The 19,667-nt window shown below is 33.5% G+C and overlaps 1 protein-coding gene across 1 annotated transcript in view; it reads right to left on the bottom strand.

Annotated features, from left to right (window-relative positions):
- ADGRL3 (adhesion G protein-coupled receptor L3) overlaps positions 1-19,667 on the bottom strand; it is a 558,496-nt gene that overhangs the window by 272,274 nt on the left and 266,555 nt on the right. The gene's annotated exons all lie outside the window — the stretch shown is intronic.

Genomic DNA, 19,667 nt, shown 5'->3' with positions numbered 1-19,667 from the left:
TTTCTATTGTAAACTTAGATGATCTTTTTTGGGGGGGAGGGTGGAGTAGATTTTTATGTTCATTGTTTTTGTTTAGTATTTCTTTGATTTAGAGCACATAAAACTGTAAGCATTATACTGCACAATTTAAATGGGTAGAATTAACCCTCCCCTGCATCTCCTAAAATCTAGATGGCAAATTCATCACACAGGTTTATTCATATTTTGTCAAATATATTAGATGATATACATCTCCCAAAATTTACTTATTGCTAACAGCAAGTCTATAGACCTCAATATGCTACTGGTCATTGTGTTTCCATGTAAAATAAGTTTCACTTCATGAAGTAAAGAGAGGGTCTGAGTATGATAGGGCATGATTACAGAAAATATACAACTTGTTTATGGTCTTATGAAATTCTCACTCTTCGGTGCTCCTTATGCATGATATTAAATTCTTTTAGCCTTGGAAAACATAAATTGGATTTATTTGGCTTAGGAAAAAACTGTTATAGCCAAGACTGTAGTGCAGATATGTGTATGTATTTTATAAATTAGAAGTACTTTCTCTTTTATTCTGTCATTTTTGTTTTATTTCTTATGTTTATTCCTTAGCCAGTAAAAAAATTACTAGCCTTGCTCAAGTCTATTAAATCAGGCACATAGAATAATTCTACTTACCTAGCTTTTATATTTGTTAATGGAGATCTAACATACATTTATTATCACTTATCTTCATGCTTTTATTTAGCAATGCTCAGCAATTAACAATAAACTTAGCTAATAAATGAATTATCAATAATTAGATAATAAAGCAAATAGCTTAAAATTTGATAGCAATACCAACTAATTAAATAATATAGTAATTTTATGAATAATTTGGTGTTTTACTAAGGATTAAATATTCATGCTTCTTACTTTGCATAACTATTAGCAGAATAAATAAAAACATTCATAAATATTAATTTATGAGCATACAATTATGTCAAAATCGAAAAGTGGAGAGCTATTGTATCTTGATAATCAATGCTTTTCAGGGACATAAGGCAAAAATAAATACCCTTAATAGGTCTTACATTTTGAGGAAAAAAATGTTACTTAAGGATGTTAAGATTTCAGTGAGTGAGGGATGTAGAAAGCCTGTCTCGAATACAGGCAGGGGTTGGGGGAGGGAAAAGATGGGGGCATTGGTGATAGGAAGGTTGCATGGGTAAAGGGGGCTGTTCTTGTTATGACTGAAACCCAACTACAATTATGTTTGTAATCATGGTGTTTAAATAAATTTATTTAATTTATTAAATTAAATTTATTTAATTAAAAAAAAGAGTGTTAGATTTATTACTGTATTTCTATGTAGTATAGAAAGAACATGGGACCAGCACAGTGGCACTAGAGGTAAGGTGTCTTCCATTGCCATCGCTAGCCTAGGACGAACCACAGTTCGATTCTCTGGTGTCCTGAGTGCATAGCCAGGAGTAACCCCTGAGAGTCACCGGGTGTGGCCCAAAAACAAAAACAAATGAAAGAAAGAAAGAAAGAAAGGAAGGAAGGAAGGAAGGAAGGAAGGAAGGAAGGAAGGAAGGAAGGAAGGAAGGAAGGAAGGAAGGAAGGAAGGAAGGAAGGAAGGAAGGAAGGAAGGAAGGAAGGAAGGAAGGAAGGAAGGAAGGAAGGAAGGAAGGAAGGAAGACAGACAGAAAGAAAGAAAGAAAGAAAGAAAGAAAGAAAGAAAGAAAGAAAGAAAGAAAGAAAGAAAGAAAGAAAGAAAGAAAGAAAGAAAGAAAGAAAGAAAGAAAGAAAGAAAGAAAGAAAGAAAAACTGATGACATTCTATAGGATATCATATTTCTAGGGGTTGTTTTGTATGTAATTGTGTATGTGTGTGACAACTACAGTAACTTAGAATATGGTAGTCCAAAATTAGATTTACAATATAAATGATAATTTCAATAAAAAATTAGGCTTTAAATATTTTCTGTTTTTAGTTTGTTTGTTTGTTTGGGTCCTATTTGGCATCTCAGAGGTTACTCTCAGCTTTGGGTTCAGAAATCATTCCTAGCAGGCTCTGGAGACTATTTGGGATACTGGGGATCAATCCTGCTTGGTCTGTTCCAGGTCAGCCATGGCAAAGCAAATGCCCCTGTGCCATTGCTCCAGCCCCAAAACTTTAAAAATTATATACTAATCATAAATGAATGTTATATTTTATTCCTAACAGACTAAATATTATATTTTTAATCCACTATAACTTTTATTACATGCATATTATGCATGGTATGTGCATAAATTATCATTTATTATAGATAATATTTCATAAAATCCATAATTTTACATCAGATTCTGGTGCTATACTGAAATAGACTTGACATTCCAAAACACCTGGCATTCATTCATTCATAGAAATGTTATGTCAAGGAAAATAGAAGAAAAGCCATTATCCCTTTTTTTACCTTTACTTTATCAAGTATTAGTTATTAATAGTATTTTCAACAGTAAAAATATTCTGGGGCCGGGCGGTGGTGCTAAAGATAAGGTGCCTGCCTTGCCTGCACTAGCCTTGGACGGACCGTGGTTCGATCCCCCGGTGTCCCATATGGTCCCCCAAGCCAGGAGCAACTTCTGAGCACATAGCCAGGAGTAACCCCTGAGCGTTACCGGGTGTGGCCCAAAAAAAAACCAATATATATATATATATATATATATATATATTCTCAAAAGGATATAGTGGGAAGAGTTTATACCTATAGATACAAAGATATAATTGTTGACTGCTAATGTTGACACATCTTTTCAACCAGTATAAATAACAGTTATTCTTTTAGGAGTTTTATCTACATACACGATGTATGAGCCACGAGATCAGTATTGGAACTTCCCGAAGAAGTAAAGCTGATCAAGAAAAAATAACAAGACTACTCCTTTGTTAAGTATAATCACACTAGTATTTCAGAAAATGGTCATAAAGTTTTCTGAACAATGTTATTATGTGTGGAAGGATTATTTTAATGAAAATCATACATAGATTTTATGCTGTATGGTTTAAAATGGATAGAGATTTAACCCAAATGTAGTCACTCATAAGACATTAAAATTAATGATAAGAACATGGCTCAAAACGTCTGATCTAACATCTCCACATCTATTTTATTTTAGTTTTGGAGTGCCACACTCGGCGAACAACAGGGGTTACTCCTGGCTTTGCCTTCAGAAATCACTCCTTGGGGGCCGAAGAGATAGCCCAGCAGCCTTGCACACAGCCAACCCAAGAAGGACCATGATTCGATTGTTGGCATTCCATATGGTCTCCCAAGCCTACCAGGGATGATTTCTGAGTGCAGCCAGATGTGCCCCGAAAAGAAAACAAAACAAACAAAAAACATCGCTTCTGTCAACCTGCCGGACTATATGGGATGCCAGGGATTGAACCTGTATCTGTCCTGAATCATCCACTTGCAAGGCAAATGCCCTTCCACTGTGCTATCACTCAGGCTCATCCATGTCTATTCTAGGGTACTTACAAGAACACATCTTGATTTTGGTAGATTAAGTCTCAAAACAGTATGAGGAGCTCTGACTGTCTCCTTGAAAATCTGCTACCGTTAGCATCCCTGATCAAATTCCTTTAAATATAATAATGGCCCAGATATTAATTTTCTCTGGCCAAAATTTCACTAAGCTCAGTTGAAATTGAAATTGTATATTTTATTGTTAGTTATCCTTATATAAACACCACTCTGCTTTGTTCAAAAACAAACAAACAAACAAAAAAAACTCTCCAAAAGGGCAAAGACAAGAAGGGGCCCAATACAACAGATCCATAAAAATAAAAATAGGTTTCATCACACATTCTTAGTGTCCAAAGTGTCATTCAGTTTTCCACAAAAGTCTTTCCTGATGACTCCTATCCTGACAGGGTAACAGGGAAAGAGGAGAAGAAGGGAGTGGTGATAGTTAATTTACTTAATTCAATTGGTACTTCTAAATTTTATCAGCTGAGAAGGTTTCTAATCCAACTGATAAAACAATGACTGAGGGTAGAATATAGAAGGTATAAAAAGGAGGCCCCTAATAAAGAAAAGTCAAAGGGCATTAAAGTCATTGGGCTAGATTCCTTGATAAGTACAAGAGACTACAGAGAGTCCTAGGAAGGAGATATATTTTATATGGTTCTAGCACAGAATTCACATCTGAAACACACACTGGAGCAAGTCCTGTGAAGGAAAGGACTGTTCCAACCTTCACTAGAAGCTAGGGGAGGACACTAAAGTGACAGGTGTGTACGTGTCATTGTGCAAGAAAAAAGACCTAGACACTAGACACTCAGTAGAACCATCTACTTGAGCTTTGTTGTTAACTGCAACCTCATAAGCAGCTGGGGCTTTGCATATAGATCTATCAGATGATAATCAAGAGTCTAGTAACACAGGGAATCAAGCCGTTCTCATGGTGGCCACAGCTCAGGTCAACTTCTATTGCATTCATAGAAAAAGTGTCTAAGGGACAAGTTCACCTCTATTGGACTCATAGAAAAAGAGTCTAAGGAACATGTATGTGTCCTGTTTCTGTTTACTATTTTTCTTACTGATAATAGCATCGATAAAATTAAAATAATGAGATGAATTAGGTTTTGCTTACTGTAATTAGACACATTCTAGAAAATATGAATTTCAGATTGGGGTAGTATAGTGTTAAGACTACAAGATTCAGAGGTGAAAGACCTTTGTGAACTAAATGCAGCTCTATGACTAATGGGGACCTTTTAGCCTTGAATATACTAATCTCTTGGTATTAGGTACTTTATTTGTGAAAACCAAATACTAGGTGTACCATATCACAGTTTTGTAATGAGTGTTCATTCAAATGAAGTGGAGTGCCTATAACATAGGAAAATTGAATGTTCAGCTATAGTGATCCTTTTTATCATTACTCTCTTACACTTGTTTTCTTTGAGTTAGGAAAATAACCATAGTTAATTAAACCCATTAAAACATAGGGTATTTTAAATGAACAAAAAAGACATACTTATTTGAAGCTATTAAAGCTACTATCATTAACTGGGAATACTACCACGTCTTGGAGTTTCATCTCATTCATGTCCAAATACAGGACTTGAAATAGGTAGCTCAGAAAGCAGTGCTCAGAAGCAGTATTAGGACCCAATTGTATGGCCATTTTTTTAAATTAGTTTAGAAAGAAAAAGAATTAGAAAGAGAATAAAACAAGGAGGTTAGGACCAGGGTTGCAGTTCAAGAGTAAAATGTATTTATCTCAAGAAAACATCCTAGCACTGAAGACAAAAAAAAAACAAAACAAATTAACAACAACAACAACAAAACAAATGAAGAAAATGGGTGAGGAGGAAGAACATTACTGAATGTGGTACTAGTAGTACATAATTTAATATATTTATAATCTAATCCTTTAAAGAAAAAGAGTTACCATGACTATTAAAAAAGTCAATATATGAAATAGACTAGTTGTATATTTCAATAATAATATCTATAATCCTGCCACTAACTCTCCAATTATTCATCTAAACATCACAATAAAGAACACAGTTATTCTTCCTGTGACTGCTGATTTGAAAAAGTCTGATATTCTAAGCTCATTAGAAAGATCTTTAACAGCAATCTTTTTTCCCTGGAAATATGATAAAGTAGAGACTTATATAATTTTTTCCATGTAATATTGTTTAGTGGCAGTAAATCTTATACAAAAATCTTATTCATGGCCATAAATATTCACATGATCACATACAACATACTATGCATGCTACTTTTAGTTTATGTACTATTTACTTAATTTTTCATGCAGAAAGTCCCATATTATAGGACTAATAAATAAAGGAACTTCCAATGTAATTTAATAAGATTTTTATCTATGAACAGTTATTGGTCTTATTGAGTGTTTCTATCTCTCTTATTATTTAATTACTGATCAGTATGATAAATTCTAGAGAGAAGTGTCAGTTGTCTAAGAAATTGCCATTTCTGATTTTATCTATTGAGTCAGGTAATTAGCTACTAAATTATTTGTTAAAATGAACACAGCATGTATAATAAAGTTTGAGATAATTTTGTAACTATCCCATTTGCTAAATGTAATTCAAGAATACACCTTCCTAATTTGACAGATGGGTGTGACCTAAAAATTTACTAAAGTCACAAAAGAAACCACAATAGGTTAAAAGTAAAAGTAAAATAGATAACAAAAATGATAACTCAATAATCTCTTTATAACTCATGATGTGTCTTAAACTCTGATGCATGCAAGTAGAAAATAAAGGAAACAATTAGTGAGTCCACTAAGATTTGAACATTTATATATTCAAATTAAATTTAATCTAAAATGAATATATGTGTATAAAAATTAGGTTTTCCCTCACCAATGATATTGCTATTTGATAAAATGCAGGCATCTTGGATTATCAAATGGTTTGTATAAAGATGATCTTATAATAGACAACACAAAGATGATAATTAGAATACTGATAAAATTTGTTAAATAATTAACTGCCTAGTTCAGTTAAGTAGTGTATAATCTCAGTTTATATGCAAAACAAATCAATTATGATGTTATAAGTTTTTATTTTTATCAATAAATAGCTGTGTCATTTTAATTTTTATAATTTAAACTCTCTAAGTTCCTGTTAATTTCAAAGAAAATGTGACATCAATTGAATACTAAGGCTTTATTTTAGAAATATTATTTATAAAATAATTAATATATTTATTTAAAATTAAAAAACTGATATTGTGAAGCATAAGTCATGTATCACATAGCATGAATATTCTTCTTAAATGCCACAATTCTAACAAAACTATGATTTCCTTATGTTATAAATGCTCTTCTCTCAAATTCAATGTGGAAGCACAGCTATCAAAGAAATCATAGAAGAAAATACCAATATATTTCACTCAACAAAAATGTTGGACTTTTAAAATAGCCGCCCCTAGAACTTCATTTCCCTCAAATACATGGCCTGAAATAATGAATGAAAGCTTCCAGATTGTATTTATTTTTCTCTTTTATATTAGTTTTTATATTACTAGAAATGTATTAATTAATATTTAAATTATTGTAAGGGAAAATTCAAAGCTGGCAAGCGTGCTTTGGAAAAGCACAATCATAAAATATAAAACAACTATTATATTAGATTTAACAATAAAAACACAAAGTAAGAAAGTAAATCTATTTTTTAAAATTATATGGCTAATCATGCTTTTTTTATTAGAATAGGTAACTTTATTATTTGTTTAACCTAAAATATTCGTCAAATATTAATCATTCACTAACCAAGAGATTCTATCACTCAAGAATTTTCATCCCTGCAATCCCATCAAAAGATGAAAGGAACACTATTTTTCAGGCTGCTGAGAGAAATTAAAACTATAATGATAAGAATTGTTTTAATAATTAATATTTTAACATTACAACATACTATTTCTCTTAAAGTGACAAATAGCACTACATTTTCTTTAAATGGGTCAATTCTGAAGATGACTTCTACTTTCTTCAAATAAATCTTAAGAATATTTTAAAATATCAAAACAAACTTATTCAGTTTTTAATCTGATGTATTTATATTTAATAAAGGACAAAAACTTTCAGTTTCCACAGAGAATGCCTATAATCATAAGACACAGACACTGATGAGAGAATTGTTTTCTCACATATGTTAGACTGAAAGTGAAGGAAAGTCTATGAAGGGAGTCGAGACTAGATGACTAGAAATAATTATGATAGAAAAAATGTACCTAAAAAATTCAGTTTTAGTAATAGCAACAAGTAACCTATGTAAATGTACAATTTACTATGTTAAGAGACATAACAGTGGTAAAAATAGGGTATTAAGTTACTTCTGTTTTAGAATAAAAATAAAAGAAAATATGAACTTTTTTGCAGATCCTGTTTTCCAGTGCCTACATATTAGCTCCTACTTTTCTACATATTAGCTTCCACTTTCCTTTCAGTGATAAAAACTGCTTAACTTATATGATCACTCAAGAATGAAAAAGTGGATAACATTATAAGCTCAGAGTAAAACGAATCCATAGGATATGGCAGCATGATGGGGATAGGATGAATATCTCAAAACAGCTCATTAAATTGGGATGTGAACATTAAGAGAATAAGAAGTTCGGCATAAGATAGAAATAAACATAAGCACAGTCAGATTATAATCATATTTTGTAACATTTTAGAAGATACCTCTTTGGGAAAGTAAAATCAACTATTTCTATTGGGGAGACACTAGTTCAACTGTGTTTTTTTTTTTTTTCTTCTGAATTTGGGAGACATATCAGAAACAATGGAAATCTTCCTGGTTAGCAAAAACAGTATGTTTTGAAGAAAGTAGACAATATAAGGTGAAAAACGAGTCATTTTATTTATTTATTTATTTACTTATTTATTTATGTACATATTTCATTTTTAACTAAAGTCAGTAAACATAAATGTCTCATTTTCTTAAGGCGTTTTATTTTATTTTTTAAAATTTGCATGAGATATGTGCTTGTTAGTCACATTATATAGAGGAGTTCAATTAATTTCCACAAGGTTGCATATGAGATGAAAGAAATACATGAATTCTAATTGGTTTTTGACCTCTAATCATTTTTGATCTATTCTTTTTTAAATCTAAGTTGAGCTAAAACCGATTTCTTTTCCTTTTTGGAAAATAGCAATTATTGTTTCTATTTGATATACAGAAAGATTCTATGAATAGCTCTTCAATTTCTCCGCAGAGGCCTGACATAACTATTCATGTAAAAAGCATTTATTGCAGAGGGATTTTTTGAACTTTTTTAAGCATTAAAATAGGTTAAGAGATAATAAGTTATTCATGTGAAAGTAACTGTGAAAGTAAAAGAAATAAGTGACTTTCTTTAGAATAATTTGAGTTAAGATCTATGCTCAAAATGGTCATTATTTCACAAGCAAACATGACAGAAATCTGAAGGAGCTATCAACTAACGTTTTGCCTCATTTAAGTGAAAACGAGCAAATGCCTCTTAAAACTCTACTACTCCTCTTTTTTAAGTCAGACAATCATTGCCAAGTACATTTGAGCTCCTCTTCACTCTGAATATCTCCACAGGCAAGTGAACAATCACTTGTCTTCTTTCTAGGAACTTCAATAACAAGAAACTTTTATTAATTTCAAATTGGAAGAAATAGACAACTAGACATTTATCATGGTTACTCAAATTAGCATTATATCTTCATTTGAATTCATGGGACATTACTTGCATTTAAAAGAGACAGGTGCTCTCCTTTGAGATAAATTTATTTTAAAAACCAATTTACAGCATTCTAGAGGGACTCCTCCCATACCTTTTCTTATATCTTTAATAGAGCCATATTACTGGAATCACCTTGATCAGCCTTATAATTGAAGGGGGAAAAATGAATGGTACCAAAACCAGACAGTCGTATGCTCATTTGGTGTAAATAAAAAATGATCAAACTTGAATACCAAATCCAAAGATATTGACAATAGAATCAATACCCAATCTACAACAAACTGTACAAGGGAGAAACAGTTGTACTAGCATTACGAGGGGTAAAGGATGGAGATGTGGGGTGCATGCTGGGAACAGGGGTGGAGGGAGGACAACACTGGTGGTTCATTATCGCTATGTGCCTTAAATATTACTGTGAAAGATTTGTAATTCACTTTGACCACAATAAAAATATTTTTTTAAAAACTCAACCAATTTAGTTTTTTTAGGAGGTAACTAATGTCTTTCTTTTGAACATGTTAAAAAAGATATCACAAAGATATATAAACCTACATTGGAAAATTACTGAAAATATCTTTTCAGGACTCACCCATTAACATCCTTAGTAATCATAAGGACAAAATGTTCAGGTCACAATTTTCACCATACTGATGAAAAATTTTATAAGAAATAAAACTAAAAGGCATTTTAAGTAAGCATGCTCTATTAAACTAAGACAAATGTTTAAGACTCTTTTAACAATCAACATCAGTATGATATGCCTAGTTCTCTCAAAGCAAGGTCTAGTTGTTAAGTATGACTATGTTTATAAAGTTGGTTATAATAGGTGAGGGCAACTTATATTCATTCTTTTTTTGGTAAAATAGATTTCATGATTTAACATATTAAACTCATTTTTAGGCTAAAATTAGTTTTGAAATTATGCATGCATGATTAATTTTCCTTAAAAACCTATAGGTAAAATCAAGACCACACATTATTTGCATTGTATGATATACACTGAGACTTGATTTCTTTTCTTTTGTTTTTGTTTTTGTTTTTGTTTTTCAGCCACACCTGGTGATACTGAAGGGATACTCCTGGCTCTGTGCTCAGAAATCGATCCTGGCTTGGGGGACCATATGGGACCCTGGGGAATCTAACTGTGGTCCATCCTAGGTCAGCCATGTGCAAGGCAAATACCCTACAGTTGTGCCACTGCTCCGGCCCTGATACTGTATTTCTGATGATAAGTTTCATAGGATTTATCATAAAAGCAATAAGAAATCAAGAACAATGAAACCGTTAATTTAAATTGTTGCTTTGAACTTTGAAAATATTTGGTAGCTATGTGCACAAGGAAAGAAATTCATTAAACATAAATAGTAAGTATCGAAGTAGGTGTCCCAAATGAATCAAAAAGGGATCCTGGGCTTCATGTCATGAGCTGCACCTACCAGCCCTCATCTCTCTTGTCTCTGAGATACTGTTAAAATGTCTTTCATTTTTCTTAAAACCCATAGATGAATGAAACCATTCTGTATTTTTCTTTCTCCCTCTGACTTACTTCACTCAGCATAATAGATTCCATGTACATCCATGTATAGGAAAATTTCATAACTTCATTTCTCCTGATGGCTGCACAGTATTGTGTATATGTACCACATAGAGTGATGAGTGCAGTTAGAGAAATAACTGCACTGAAAACTATCATAACAATGTGAATGAATGAGGGAAGTAGAAAGCCTATCTTGAGTATAGGTGTGGGTGGGGTGGGGAGGAGGGAGATCTGGGAAATTGGTGGTGGGAATGTTGCACTGGTGAAGGGGGGTGTTCTTTTCATGACTGTAATCATACAACTATAATCATATTTGTAATCATGGTGTTTAAATAAAGATAATTAGAAAAAGGGGATTCTGGACCTTATAGCAGTATTTTGAATCTCCAGCTCCAAATATTTAAGAAAAAATAGGCCCACTAGACACACTAAATCTAAATCACATCACAATCATTATCAGCAGGTGAATCTCTGTAAGATAATGGCACTTCAGATTCTTAATGTGTAACAGTCATTAAAATTCTTACAAACACACATACACACAAGGGCAGAAAGGTGCAAAGGGATTTTGAAATTATGAATATTTTTGATAGTAGGATTTATAATAAATGAATGTCAGTATAGGATGCCACTGTCAACATTTCTCCATCTTTAGTTTTTGCATATTTTACATGATATGACAGTTAATTTAGCTTAATTGTATCATTCATGATGAAATAAATGTACCATTAGCCTTTTCCATATGTTTGTGATCTTTTAATGTATTAATTTAGAAATATATCTAAATTATTTAGAAATATAACTATTTCTATAATGCTAGAGCAAAAATAAAGGGGCTTTTGTTTGTTTTTTGGGGGCCACACCCAGCAGCGCTCATGTGTTACTCCTGGATCTGTGCTCAGAAATTGCTCCTGACAAACTCATAGGACCATATGGGATTCCAGAGATCAATCCCGGGTCTGCCCCAGGCTGGCAGCGTGTAAGGAAAATGCAATACTACTGTGCTATCACTCTGGCCCCACAAGTATTAATTTGAAACAGGTATTTTTGTGTAAAGTATACAAGATGGGAAAAAACTTAAGCACAATAGCAATATGGAGAGATCAAGTGAAAAATAAGAAAGGTTAAAATTAGTCTTTTGATAGATAAAACAGCGGGTTAAAAGTTACAGAAAGAATCTCTCAAAAATGATCCCAATTTGTTTTAAGTACTCTCATTTAGGTGATATATTCTGTGTCGTAATGACTCATTTCTGAGGCATTAAAATAAGAACAAATTTTAATGTTTCTAATAACAGGTGTTGAGAAAAGGGCATAGTTCATTTATGCATTGGTATTGTAATTCCAGTTTTTAATGTACAACACTTTTTCAGTGACTTTTTTGAAACTTTTAGCATTAGAATTATATAATGTAACATTTTAATTATGAATGTATTTTCATGTGAAAATAACAAAAATATTATACTTTCCCCTAAAAGTTAAATAGTAGACCACATTTATTTTTACTATGAATGTATTTTCACAAAGTAAATATAACAAAAATATTTTATACTTTCCCCTCAAAATTTAATAGTGCACCATATTTATTTTTATTATGAAGTATCATATCAACTACATTTTCAAAATTAAAATTGGCTAATTAAAAATTGTGTGCTATTAGTTGATAGCCATTATACAATTTTGAAGACTAAAATAAAGATAATATATTATAAATTCTAAATAAAAAACTTAAAATGAGGAATACTCATACATAATAGCTCTAAGATATTAAATTAATGTTAGAAATGTTTGAAGCAGGGGATCTAATAATTTTCTTTAGGAAGCACAAAAAATTTAACATAATTAGTAATTAATCAATCTCCATTTAAGCATGTAACATAAACTCACATAGAATATTTACCCTTTTCAGTTTTGTATTAAAGAAAATTTAGTTTATAAATAAACTCAAAAAGGTGCAGGAGTAGTGGCGCGGAGTGGTAAGGTGTTGCCTTGCCAGCACTAGCCTAGGATGGACCCGGGTTTGATCCCCTGGCATCCCATATAGTCCCCGAAGCCAGGAGCATTTCTGAGCGGATAGCCAGGAGTAACCCCTGAGAGTCATCGGGTGTGGCCCCCCAATACATATCCTTTTCATTACATAAATTGATTCTAAAAATGTTAAAAAGTTTAGAATTGTGTAGCTTGGATACTTGAGTTCATATCATAAAGATATACATTTTAAGAATTGTGAGTTCTATGTTAATGTTTTTTAAAACACTTCTGATGCTTAATTTTAAAAATGAGCTGCCTCATTTTAATCAGTTATGATTCTGAATTAGACTTAGTTTATTGGCTAAAATTATGAGCTGTACAAAATTGAAAAATAATTTATAGGCTTATTTGATATTTTACATTAAGTAGTCATATTATAAAAAATCTAGTTTATCTATTTATTTTCACTCTGGATTAGTTTATGTTCTATCTTCAACATGGACTCTTCTTTTGCTCTTCCAACAGGTCTTTCTAAGTAAATGTCATTCAATAAAAATCATCTTGCTAACTGGCTTTCTGTGCCTTGATCCTGGAGGCCAGCTCTTCCCAGGTATAGGGTCGGGGACACCCCATGCCGGATGGCATTCTCCCTAGCTTGGGTGGTGCTGGGAAGCTTGGCAGGCCTCCAGCCATTCCCCTATTTCCCCCTGGACTCTAGGCCTGCCCTGAGAGTCACCTTGGGTGGCCTGTTGTGGGTTCCAGGTGGACTTCATTAGGGGTCTCCAGGCTTCCTCCCCACTACACTAGGGAGGAGGAGCAAAGGGAGGGGCCGGGCAGATAGCTGGCTTCTGGTGCCTTGATCCTGGAGGCCAGCTCTTCCCAGGTTTGGGTTAGGGGACACTCCATGCTGGATGGCATTCTCCCTAGCTTGGGGGGGGTGCTGGGAGGCTTGGCAGGCCTCCAGTCATTCCCCTATTTTCCCCTGGACTCTAGGCCCGGCCTGAGTGCAACCTCAGGTGGCCTGCTGTGGGTTCCAGGTGGACTCCATTAGGGGTCTCCAGGCTTCCCCCTCTCTACACTAGGGAGGAGGAACAAAAGGAGGGGCCGGGCAGATAGCTGGCTTCTGGTGCCTTGATCCTGGAGGCCAGCTCTTCCCAGGTATGGGGTTAGGGGACACACCATGCCGGATGGCATTCTCCCTAGCTTGGGGTGTGCTGGGAGGCTTGGCAGGCCTCCAGCCGGTCCCCTATTTCCCCTGCCCCCTACTCCAGGCCTTCCCTGGTTGCCGGCCCAGGTGGACTCTATTGTGGTCCTCAGGCTTTGCCCCTTTCTCTCCCAACACTAAGGGGTAGGGGGATACATGGGGTGATGGCAGGCCAATGTGGCACTGGTGTATGTCGGGACATTACGTCATGACATTTACTGGTATTTTTTTTTTCTTCTCATTGGTCTCCATTTAAAACACCGTGCAGGGGTACCTTATATATTTAAAATATAAATGGGAGGATTGACTCTCAGTTTGGGAAGAGACCAGTTCGGGTGAGGGTACCATATATTCTCAAAATAAAAATGAGAGGATGGACTCTCAGGGCTGGGAAGAGGCCAATACTCTTTTCCTACTTGTTTACTCTCAGCGGCCTCTTAGCCTCTTCCTTCTTTCATTGTGTAACTGGCTGCTACCATACTAGGTTTCTGATTAGTTCCCATGAATGGTGACAATTGAGTCCACTGTCTTAAGTTAGATTGTTTATTTTCCCCACTTTTTACAGTTTCTCCTCTTTGTGAACTGTTCAATAAGTATTTTGGTGAAAGAGTCCCTCTCTATCTTTCCTTCCCTTTGTTATTTGTTAAATAAGGATGTTTGTAGAAGTGTCCCTCCATTTAACATTTATATATGAACCAAGTCAATTGGATTGTTGGACTTGTTCTAGTATCCCCATAGGCACCAAAATCACTGTGAACTGTTCAATAAGGAATTTTGGTGAAAGAGTCCCTCAGTTTAATTCTTATGTTTGAACCAAGTTATGGGGATTGTTGGACTTGTCCTTGCATAGCCCCTTATGCACTGATAATGCCAGGTGGCATTATTCCTTGTTTGCATGAGCACATTAAAATAAAAAATACTATACATACAAATAAGTTCTTATCTAATAGAGATAGGAACACACAAATCTTGTGGTGCAATGGAACCTTACAAACTCTGAACATTGACATGATGACCTGGCACAGGCCGCAGAGGTTTGGGTATTTTCCAGTCACCCTTGAACCAGGGAAGCCATCTATGAAACATCCAACATTGTTTATGACATCACCTGGAAGCAATCCTCTACCAGGGAAGACCCTACTGCTGCTCTGACATCGATTTACTCAAAAGAGTCTTCCCTTAACACTGAAAAGATTTAAACAACAACGACCTGCATACTGGACAGGGCTTTCTGCATTGCCCTTTAATTGCCAGTTGAAATTAGACGCCGCTCCACACCATCCTGACTACAATGTAGGATATACAGATTCCAGGACCTTCAATACAGAAATGTGAGATCAACAACAGAGTCTGTGAAAAATATAACTGTATGGGTACTACAGACAATAACCAGGATTGGACAAACTAGTTTCCCTGGAGCCTAGAAATGGTCTTATGTCAGGAAACTTTAGGCATAGGGTCTCCTTGTACTTAGGCCAAAGTTTTTCCTTTACATGATCCCCATACTTTGGTGGGCCCATGCAAACAATAATTGCCACACTAACATTGTTTTTACAGTGCTCTTTTGACTCCAAACCTTTAAGAAACCACTAGTAAAAATATCTGGAACTGCAGAAAAAAAAAGGTTTACATTAGTGTTAACATATATGCTTTTAGATGCAATAGCATTCTGGGGGATAAAGAAGGGAGATAAGGGATATATGCTTGGAAACAGAGATGAAGGGAGGACAACACTGCTGGTGGAAAGGACCTCATTTATTGACACTGTGCACCTTAAATATCACTGTGTAAGATTTGCCGTTGTGTACCTTAAATATCACTGTGTAAGATTTGCCATTATATATTCTAATAAATGTCTGTCATTTAAATATAAAAAACTATTTGTAAAAGAGACATAATATATCTATCCTTCAGCATCATTTTAATAATCATAATTTAATCACATAATTTAATTATGTGATTGTGTATATAATAACCATAATAAATGTTGCAACATAAAAAATCATCTTGCTTCACTTAAAACAATCCAGTTCATTTAATCATTGCTTTATTCTGGGTCAATAAGATATGGAATAATATGGTCATATTAAAACTAAGGTCATGGTTGAAACTAAGGATGCTCAGATTGAGGAGAAATTTTGAAAAGGAATTCCCTACACTCATTGCACTGTTTACCATAGCAAAAGATCTAGAAACAATCCAAAGATCCAAGAACCAATGACTGAATAAAAACAAACAAACAAACAAAAACAGTGGTATACTATGACAATAATTACTGGAAATGATCACTCTGGACAGGAACGAGGAATGGAAAGGATGATAACCTTCAGTAATAATATTGCAAACCACAGTGCCTAAAGGTAAAAAGGAGAAGAGAAGAAAAGAGGAGAGGGAGGAAAAGAGAGAGAGAGAGAGAGAGAGACAGAGACAGAGACAGAGACAGAGAGAGACAGACAGAGAGAGACAGAGAGAGACAGACTGAGATGAGTGAGGGAAAAATGTCTGCTATAGAAGCAGGCTAGGGATGGGGCTGGTGGGGGATGGGAGGGTAACTGGGGAAATAGATGGTGAAGGGATGGGTTTTGGAACATTATGACCACAAGTCGTTTATCAACAACTTTTTAAAAATGTATTTCATGGTTATTTAATTATAAAAAGAAATAGTGCTATATATACAAAATGCTCCCTCCTTTACTATTCTTTTTTGATTTTGTAACCCATGTGATAGTGCTCAGATTCTATTCATGATCTCAGTGGTTGCTCCTGGTGTTGTTTTCAAGACTATCTGGTGTGGGGGAATCAATTCTAGCCTCCTAGTACACTGAACTAGCTCTTCTGTTTCTAGTACTTTTAAGCAAATCTGACTCTACTTAAAGGTGAAATATAGGATAATTGGGCATATAAAGGAAGAGGCCATAGAAACTTTAGTGGTGAGCATGCTATTGGTAGCCCCAGATTTATAAATACCTAAATTCTTATAACTGAACATTACCTTAACAAATTACTTAAAAACAAAACAAAGACATTAAAACAAAAGAATTTTAGTGTGTATGCATCTTTGATATAATATGGAAAAATAATTTAAATCAAATTCCTATTATATGTGCTATTATTTTTTAACTGTGACTGAAACTTTATTTTTGTTTAAAATAGGAATATTTAAAAAATGACATGATGTTATAATAGTAGATGTTTTTACAAAAAATGTATGCTACTCAATATTCGAGCTGAATTTCCTATGTAATTATAGAAAACAAAAACTAATCTTATGGGTCATATCAATTAAAGAGAAACAATTTTTTCCACTGTGAAAATGAATTATTCATTCATCATACCATGTACAGGTCACAGAAAATCTACTGACTTCCCTCCATGTTTCTTATAAATAATCTCCCAGGGTACATCTTATACAGAAATTAGAAAATGTTTAACAAATTTAGTTAGTTAGCTAATTTCTTTATCTTTTGTAATTAGCTAAATTCTTTATCTTTTATAATCTGACAATTGCTCATTAGCACTCATAACCTCACTTTTTAACTGAGTTTCCTCCTTTTTCTTTGTTTATAATATTGAATAAAGCCTTACTTAATGGGAATAAATCCTCATAGTTTAATTGTGACTGGTAAGTGAGAATTCTTTTATGTAAAATATTGACTTATCATTTAATAACAAGCCTATCATTTGTATCTAATATATTGTAATCACAAAGTGAGAATTGCTTGGGATCCCAAATGATGAATTCCATTCTATTTTTGGTTTGTCTTGGAGTAATACTATGGTGTTCAGGGCTTACTACTGATTCTGTGCTCTGAGATGACTCCAAGATGTGTTTCAAGGATCATAGGTGGTGTATGGTATTCTTTCTCTCTGGCCCTCCATTTTATTTTCTTTCTAGGCCTCCCATGAAGTACTCAGAAGGCCAAGGATTGAGACTCATTGCTCAATTCTGCTGCAATGCAGTGCTGTCTGGGACCAGCAGTGCTGAAAGCCAGTGGTGTTATACATGATGGTGGTGGTGAATGCTATGTGGTGCCAGAGATCAAATAAGGGTTTAGCACCTACAAGCCTGTGCTGCAACCCTTGTAGCTATCACTATAAACTCTTTGATTTTTTTTGTTTTAGGTTTTGATTACAAAAATCTGAGTAGCTCTCAAAAATAATTATCTATTAGGGAGATTATAAAAGATATTCACATGCAAATATGTATGGGGAATATCAGAATACTTTTGACCAAAACTAATTTAGAATAAAATGTGTTTATTTGTTCATGAGTTCACAGTGGCAATATCTATCTACCTATTTATCCATCTATCTAATTAAAAGCTTATTGTTTATACTATCCGATGATAAAAATTTTAGAAATGTTATTTGCTAAAAAATAATTTTTTTAGGATTGTATTACTTTTTTGGTTAATAATCACAGCAAATGAGTCAAAAGTTGCCATTTTCCTTTAATCACCTTTGTTTTTCTCATTATCTCTTATGTTCTTCACTATGCTGAATATCTTTCATCCATTTATGAATGATTTTAATGTGGTTCACTTCTTTAACATCAATGCTAATGACTGACTACATTCACTTTTTGTATAATTTATATATACATGTAAATGTATACATATAAATGAAGCAAACACAAATCTCATATCAGACACCTTAATCAAAGCAGAATTATTTAACGATGACATGTAAACTTTAGGACGAAATGGAAGAAAACTACTGAATACTAAATTATCACTGATTTTCAAGAGTATTCCAATCTTATAAAAGATAAATGAGAGGAAATTGACTGTATTAAAATCAGACAGACCACAATTTATTTCTATTAGTATAAATGATTGGATGTATTGTTGAAGAAACAAAATTGACATCCTAAAAATGATATATATATATATACACACACATACATATATATTCTCCAGCTAGTGTACACAATTATATTCACCATATAGCCTTCACATTTAAAAGGACAAAACTCTACTGTCCAGGAAAATAATACTATTAAGCTATTATATTTAAGCTGCAATGTAAGGAGATGTGCTAACAGTAATAGTTTCTTTGATTATTTTTGACTGACCCTAAAATATTTTAGGCTAAGCATAACAGAAAAATACACAACTGAGAAAATTATTTCAAGTATTTTTAAAATCATTTAAAAATTCCACTCTTTTTATTGTTCTCTTCTCATTTTTGCCTTTGATTGTAGTCAGTGATGTTCCTGGCAGTGTTCAAAATACCATATCTATTGCCAAGTATTGAACCCATAAACACCCTACCCACTATACTATCATTAAGAGTCCCTCCATTATTTCTTTAAGTTAAGGTTTAGGAAATGTTACAGTAATTCTATATCAGCAAGAAAGGCTTGCTAAAAAAAATAAAGAATAATTGACTATTATGTGAAGGATAGTGTCTCTACATCTTAGTTCAAGAAATATCTGCTAATATAATAAATAACATTTGATAAAGTTATTTTGTGAAAGAAAAGTATTCTAAGAACATTGAATTAGTAAAATAGTCAGAAAATCTTGATATTTGCAACCAGAAAAAGTCAAATATGTTATCAGTAATAGGCAGTCCTGCTTTTAGATGACATTTGCACAGTTAGGTTCCATAGCATCATAAGAATCAATTTTATTCTATCTTAGAAGTTGATAATATTTTTAAAATTTACTTCCATCCTCCCAAAAAACATTCAATTCAAATAAAAGAGGTCAAACCACAGAGGTGTTGAAGTAA

This window comes from Suncus etruscus, chromosome 16 (genome assembly GCF_024139225.1).
Source record: "Suncus etruscus isolate mSunEtr1 chromosome 16, mSunEtr1.pri.cur, whole genome shotgun sequence".
Lineage (NCBI taxonomy): Eukaryota > Metazoa > Chordata > Mammalia > Eulipotyphla > Soricidae > Suncus > Suncus etruscus.
Note: the sequence above shows the minus strand (reverse complement) of the source record. Positions and strands in the feature narration are given on the sequence as shown.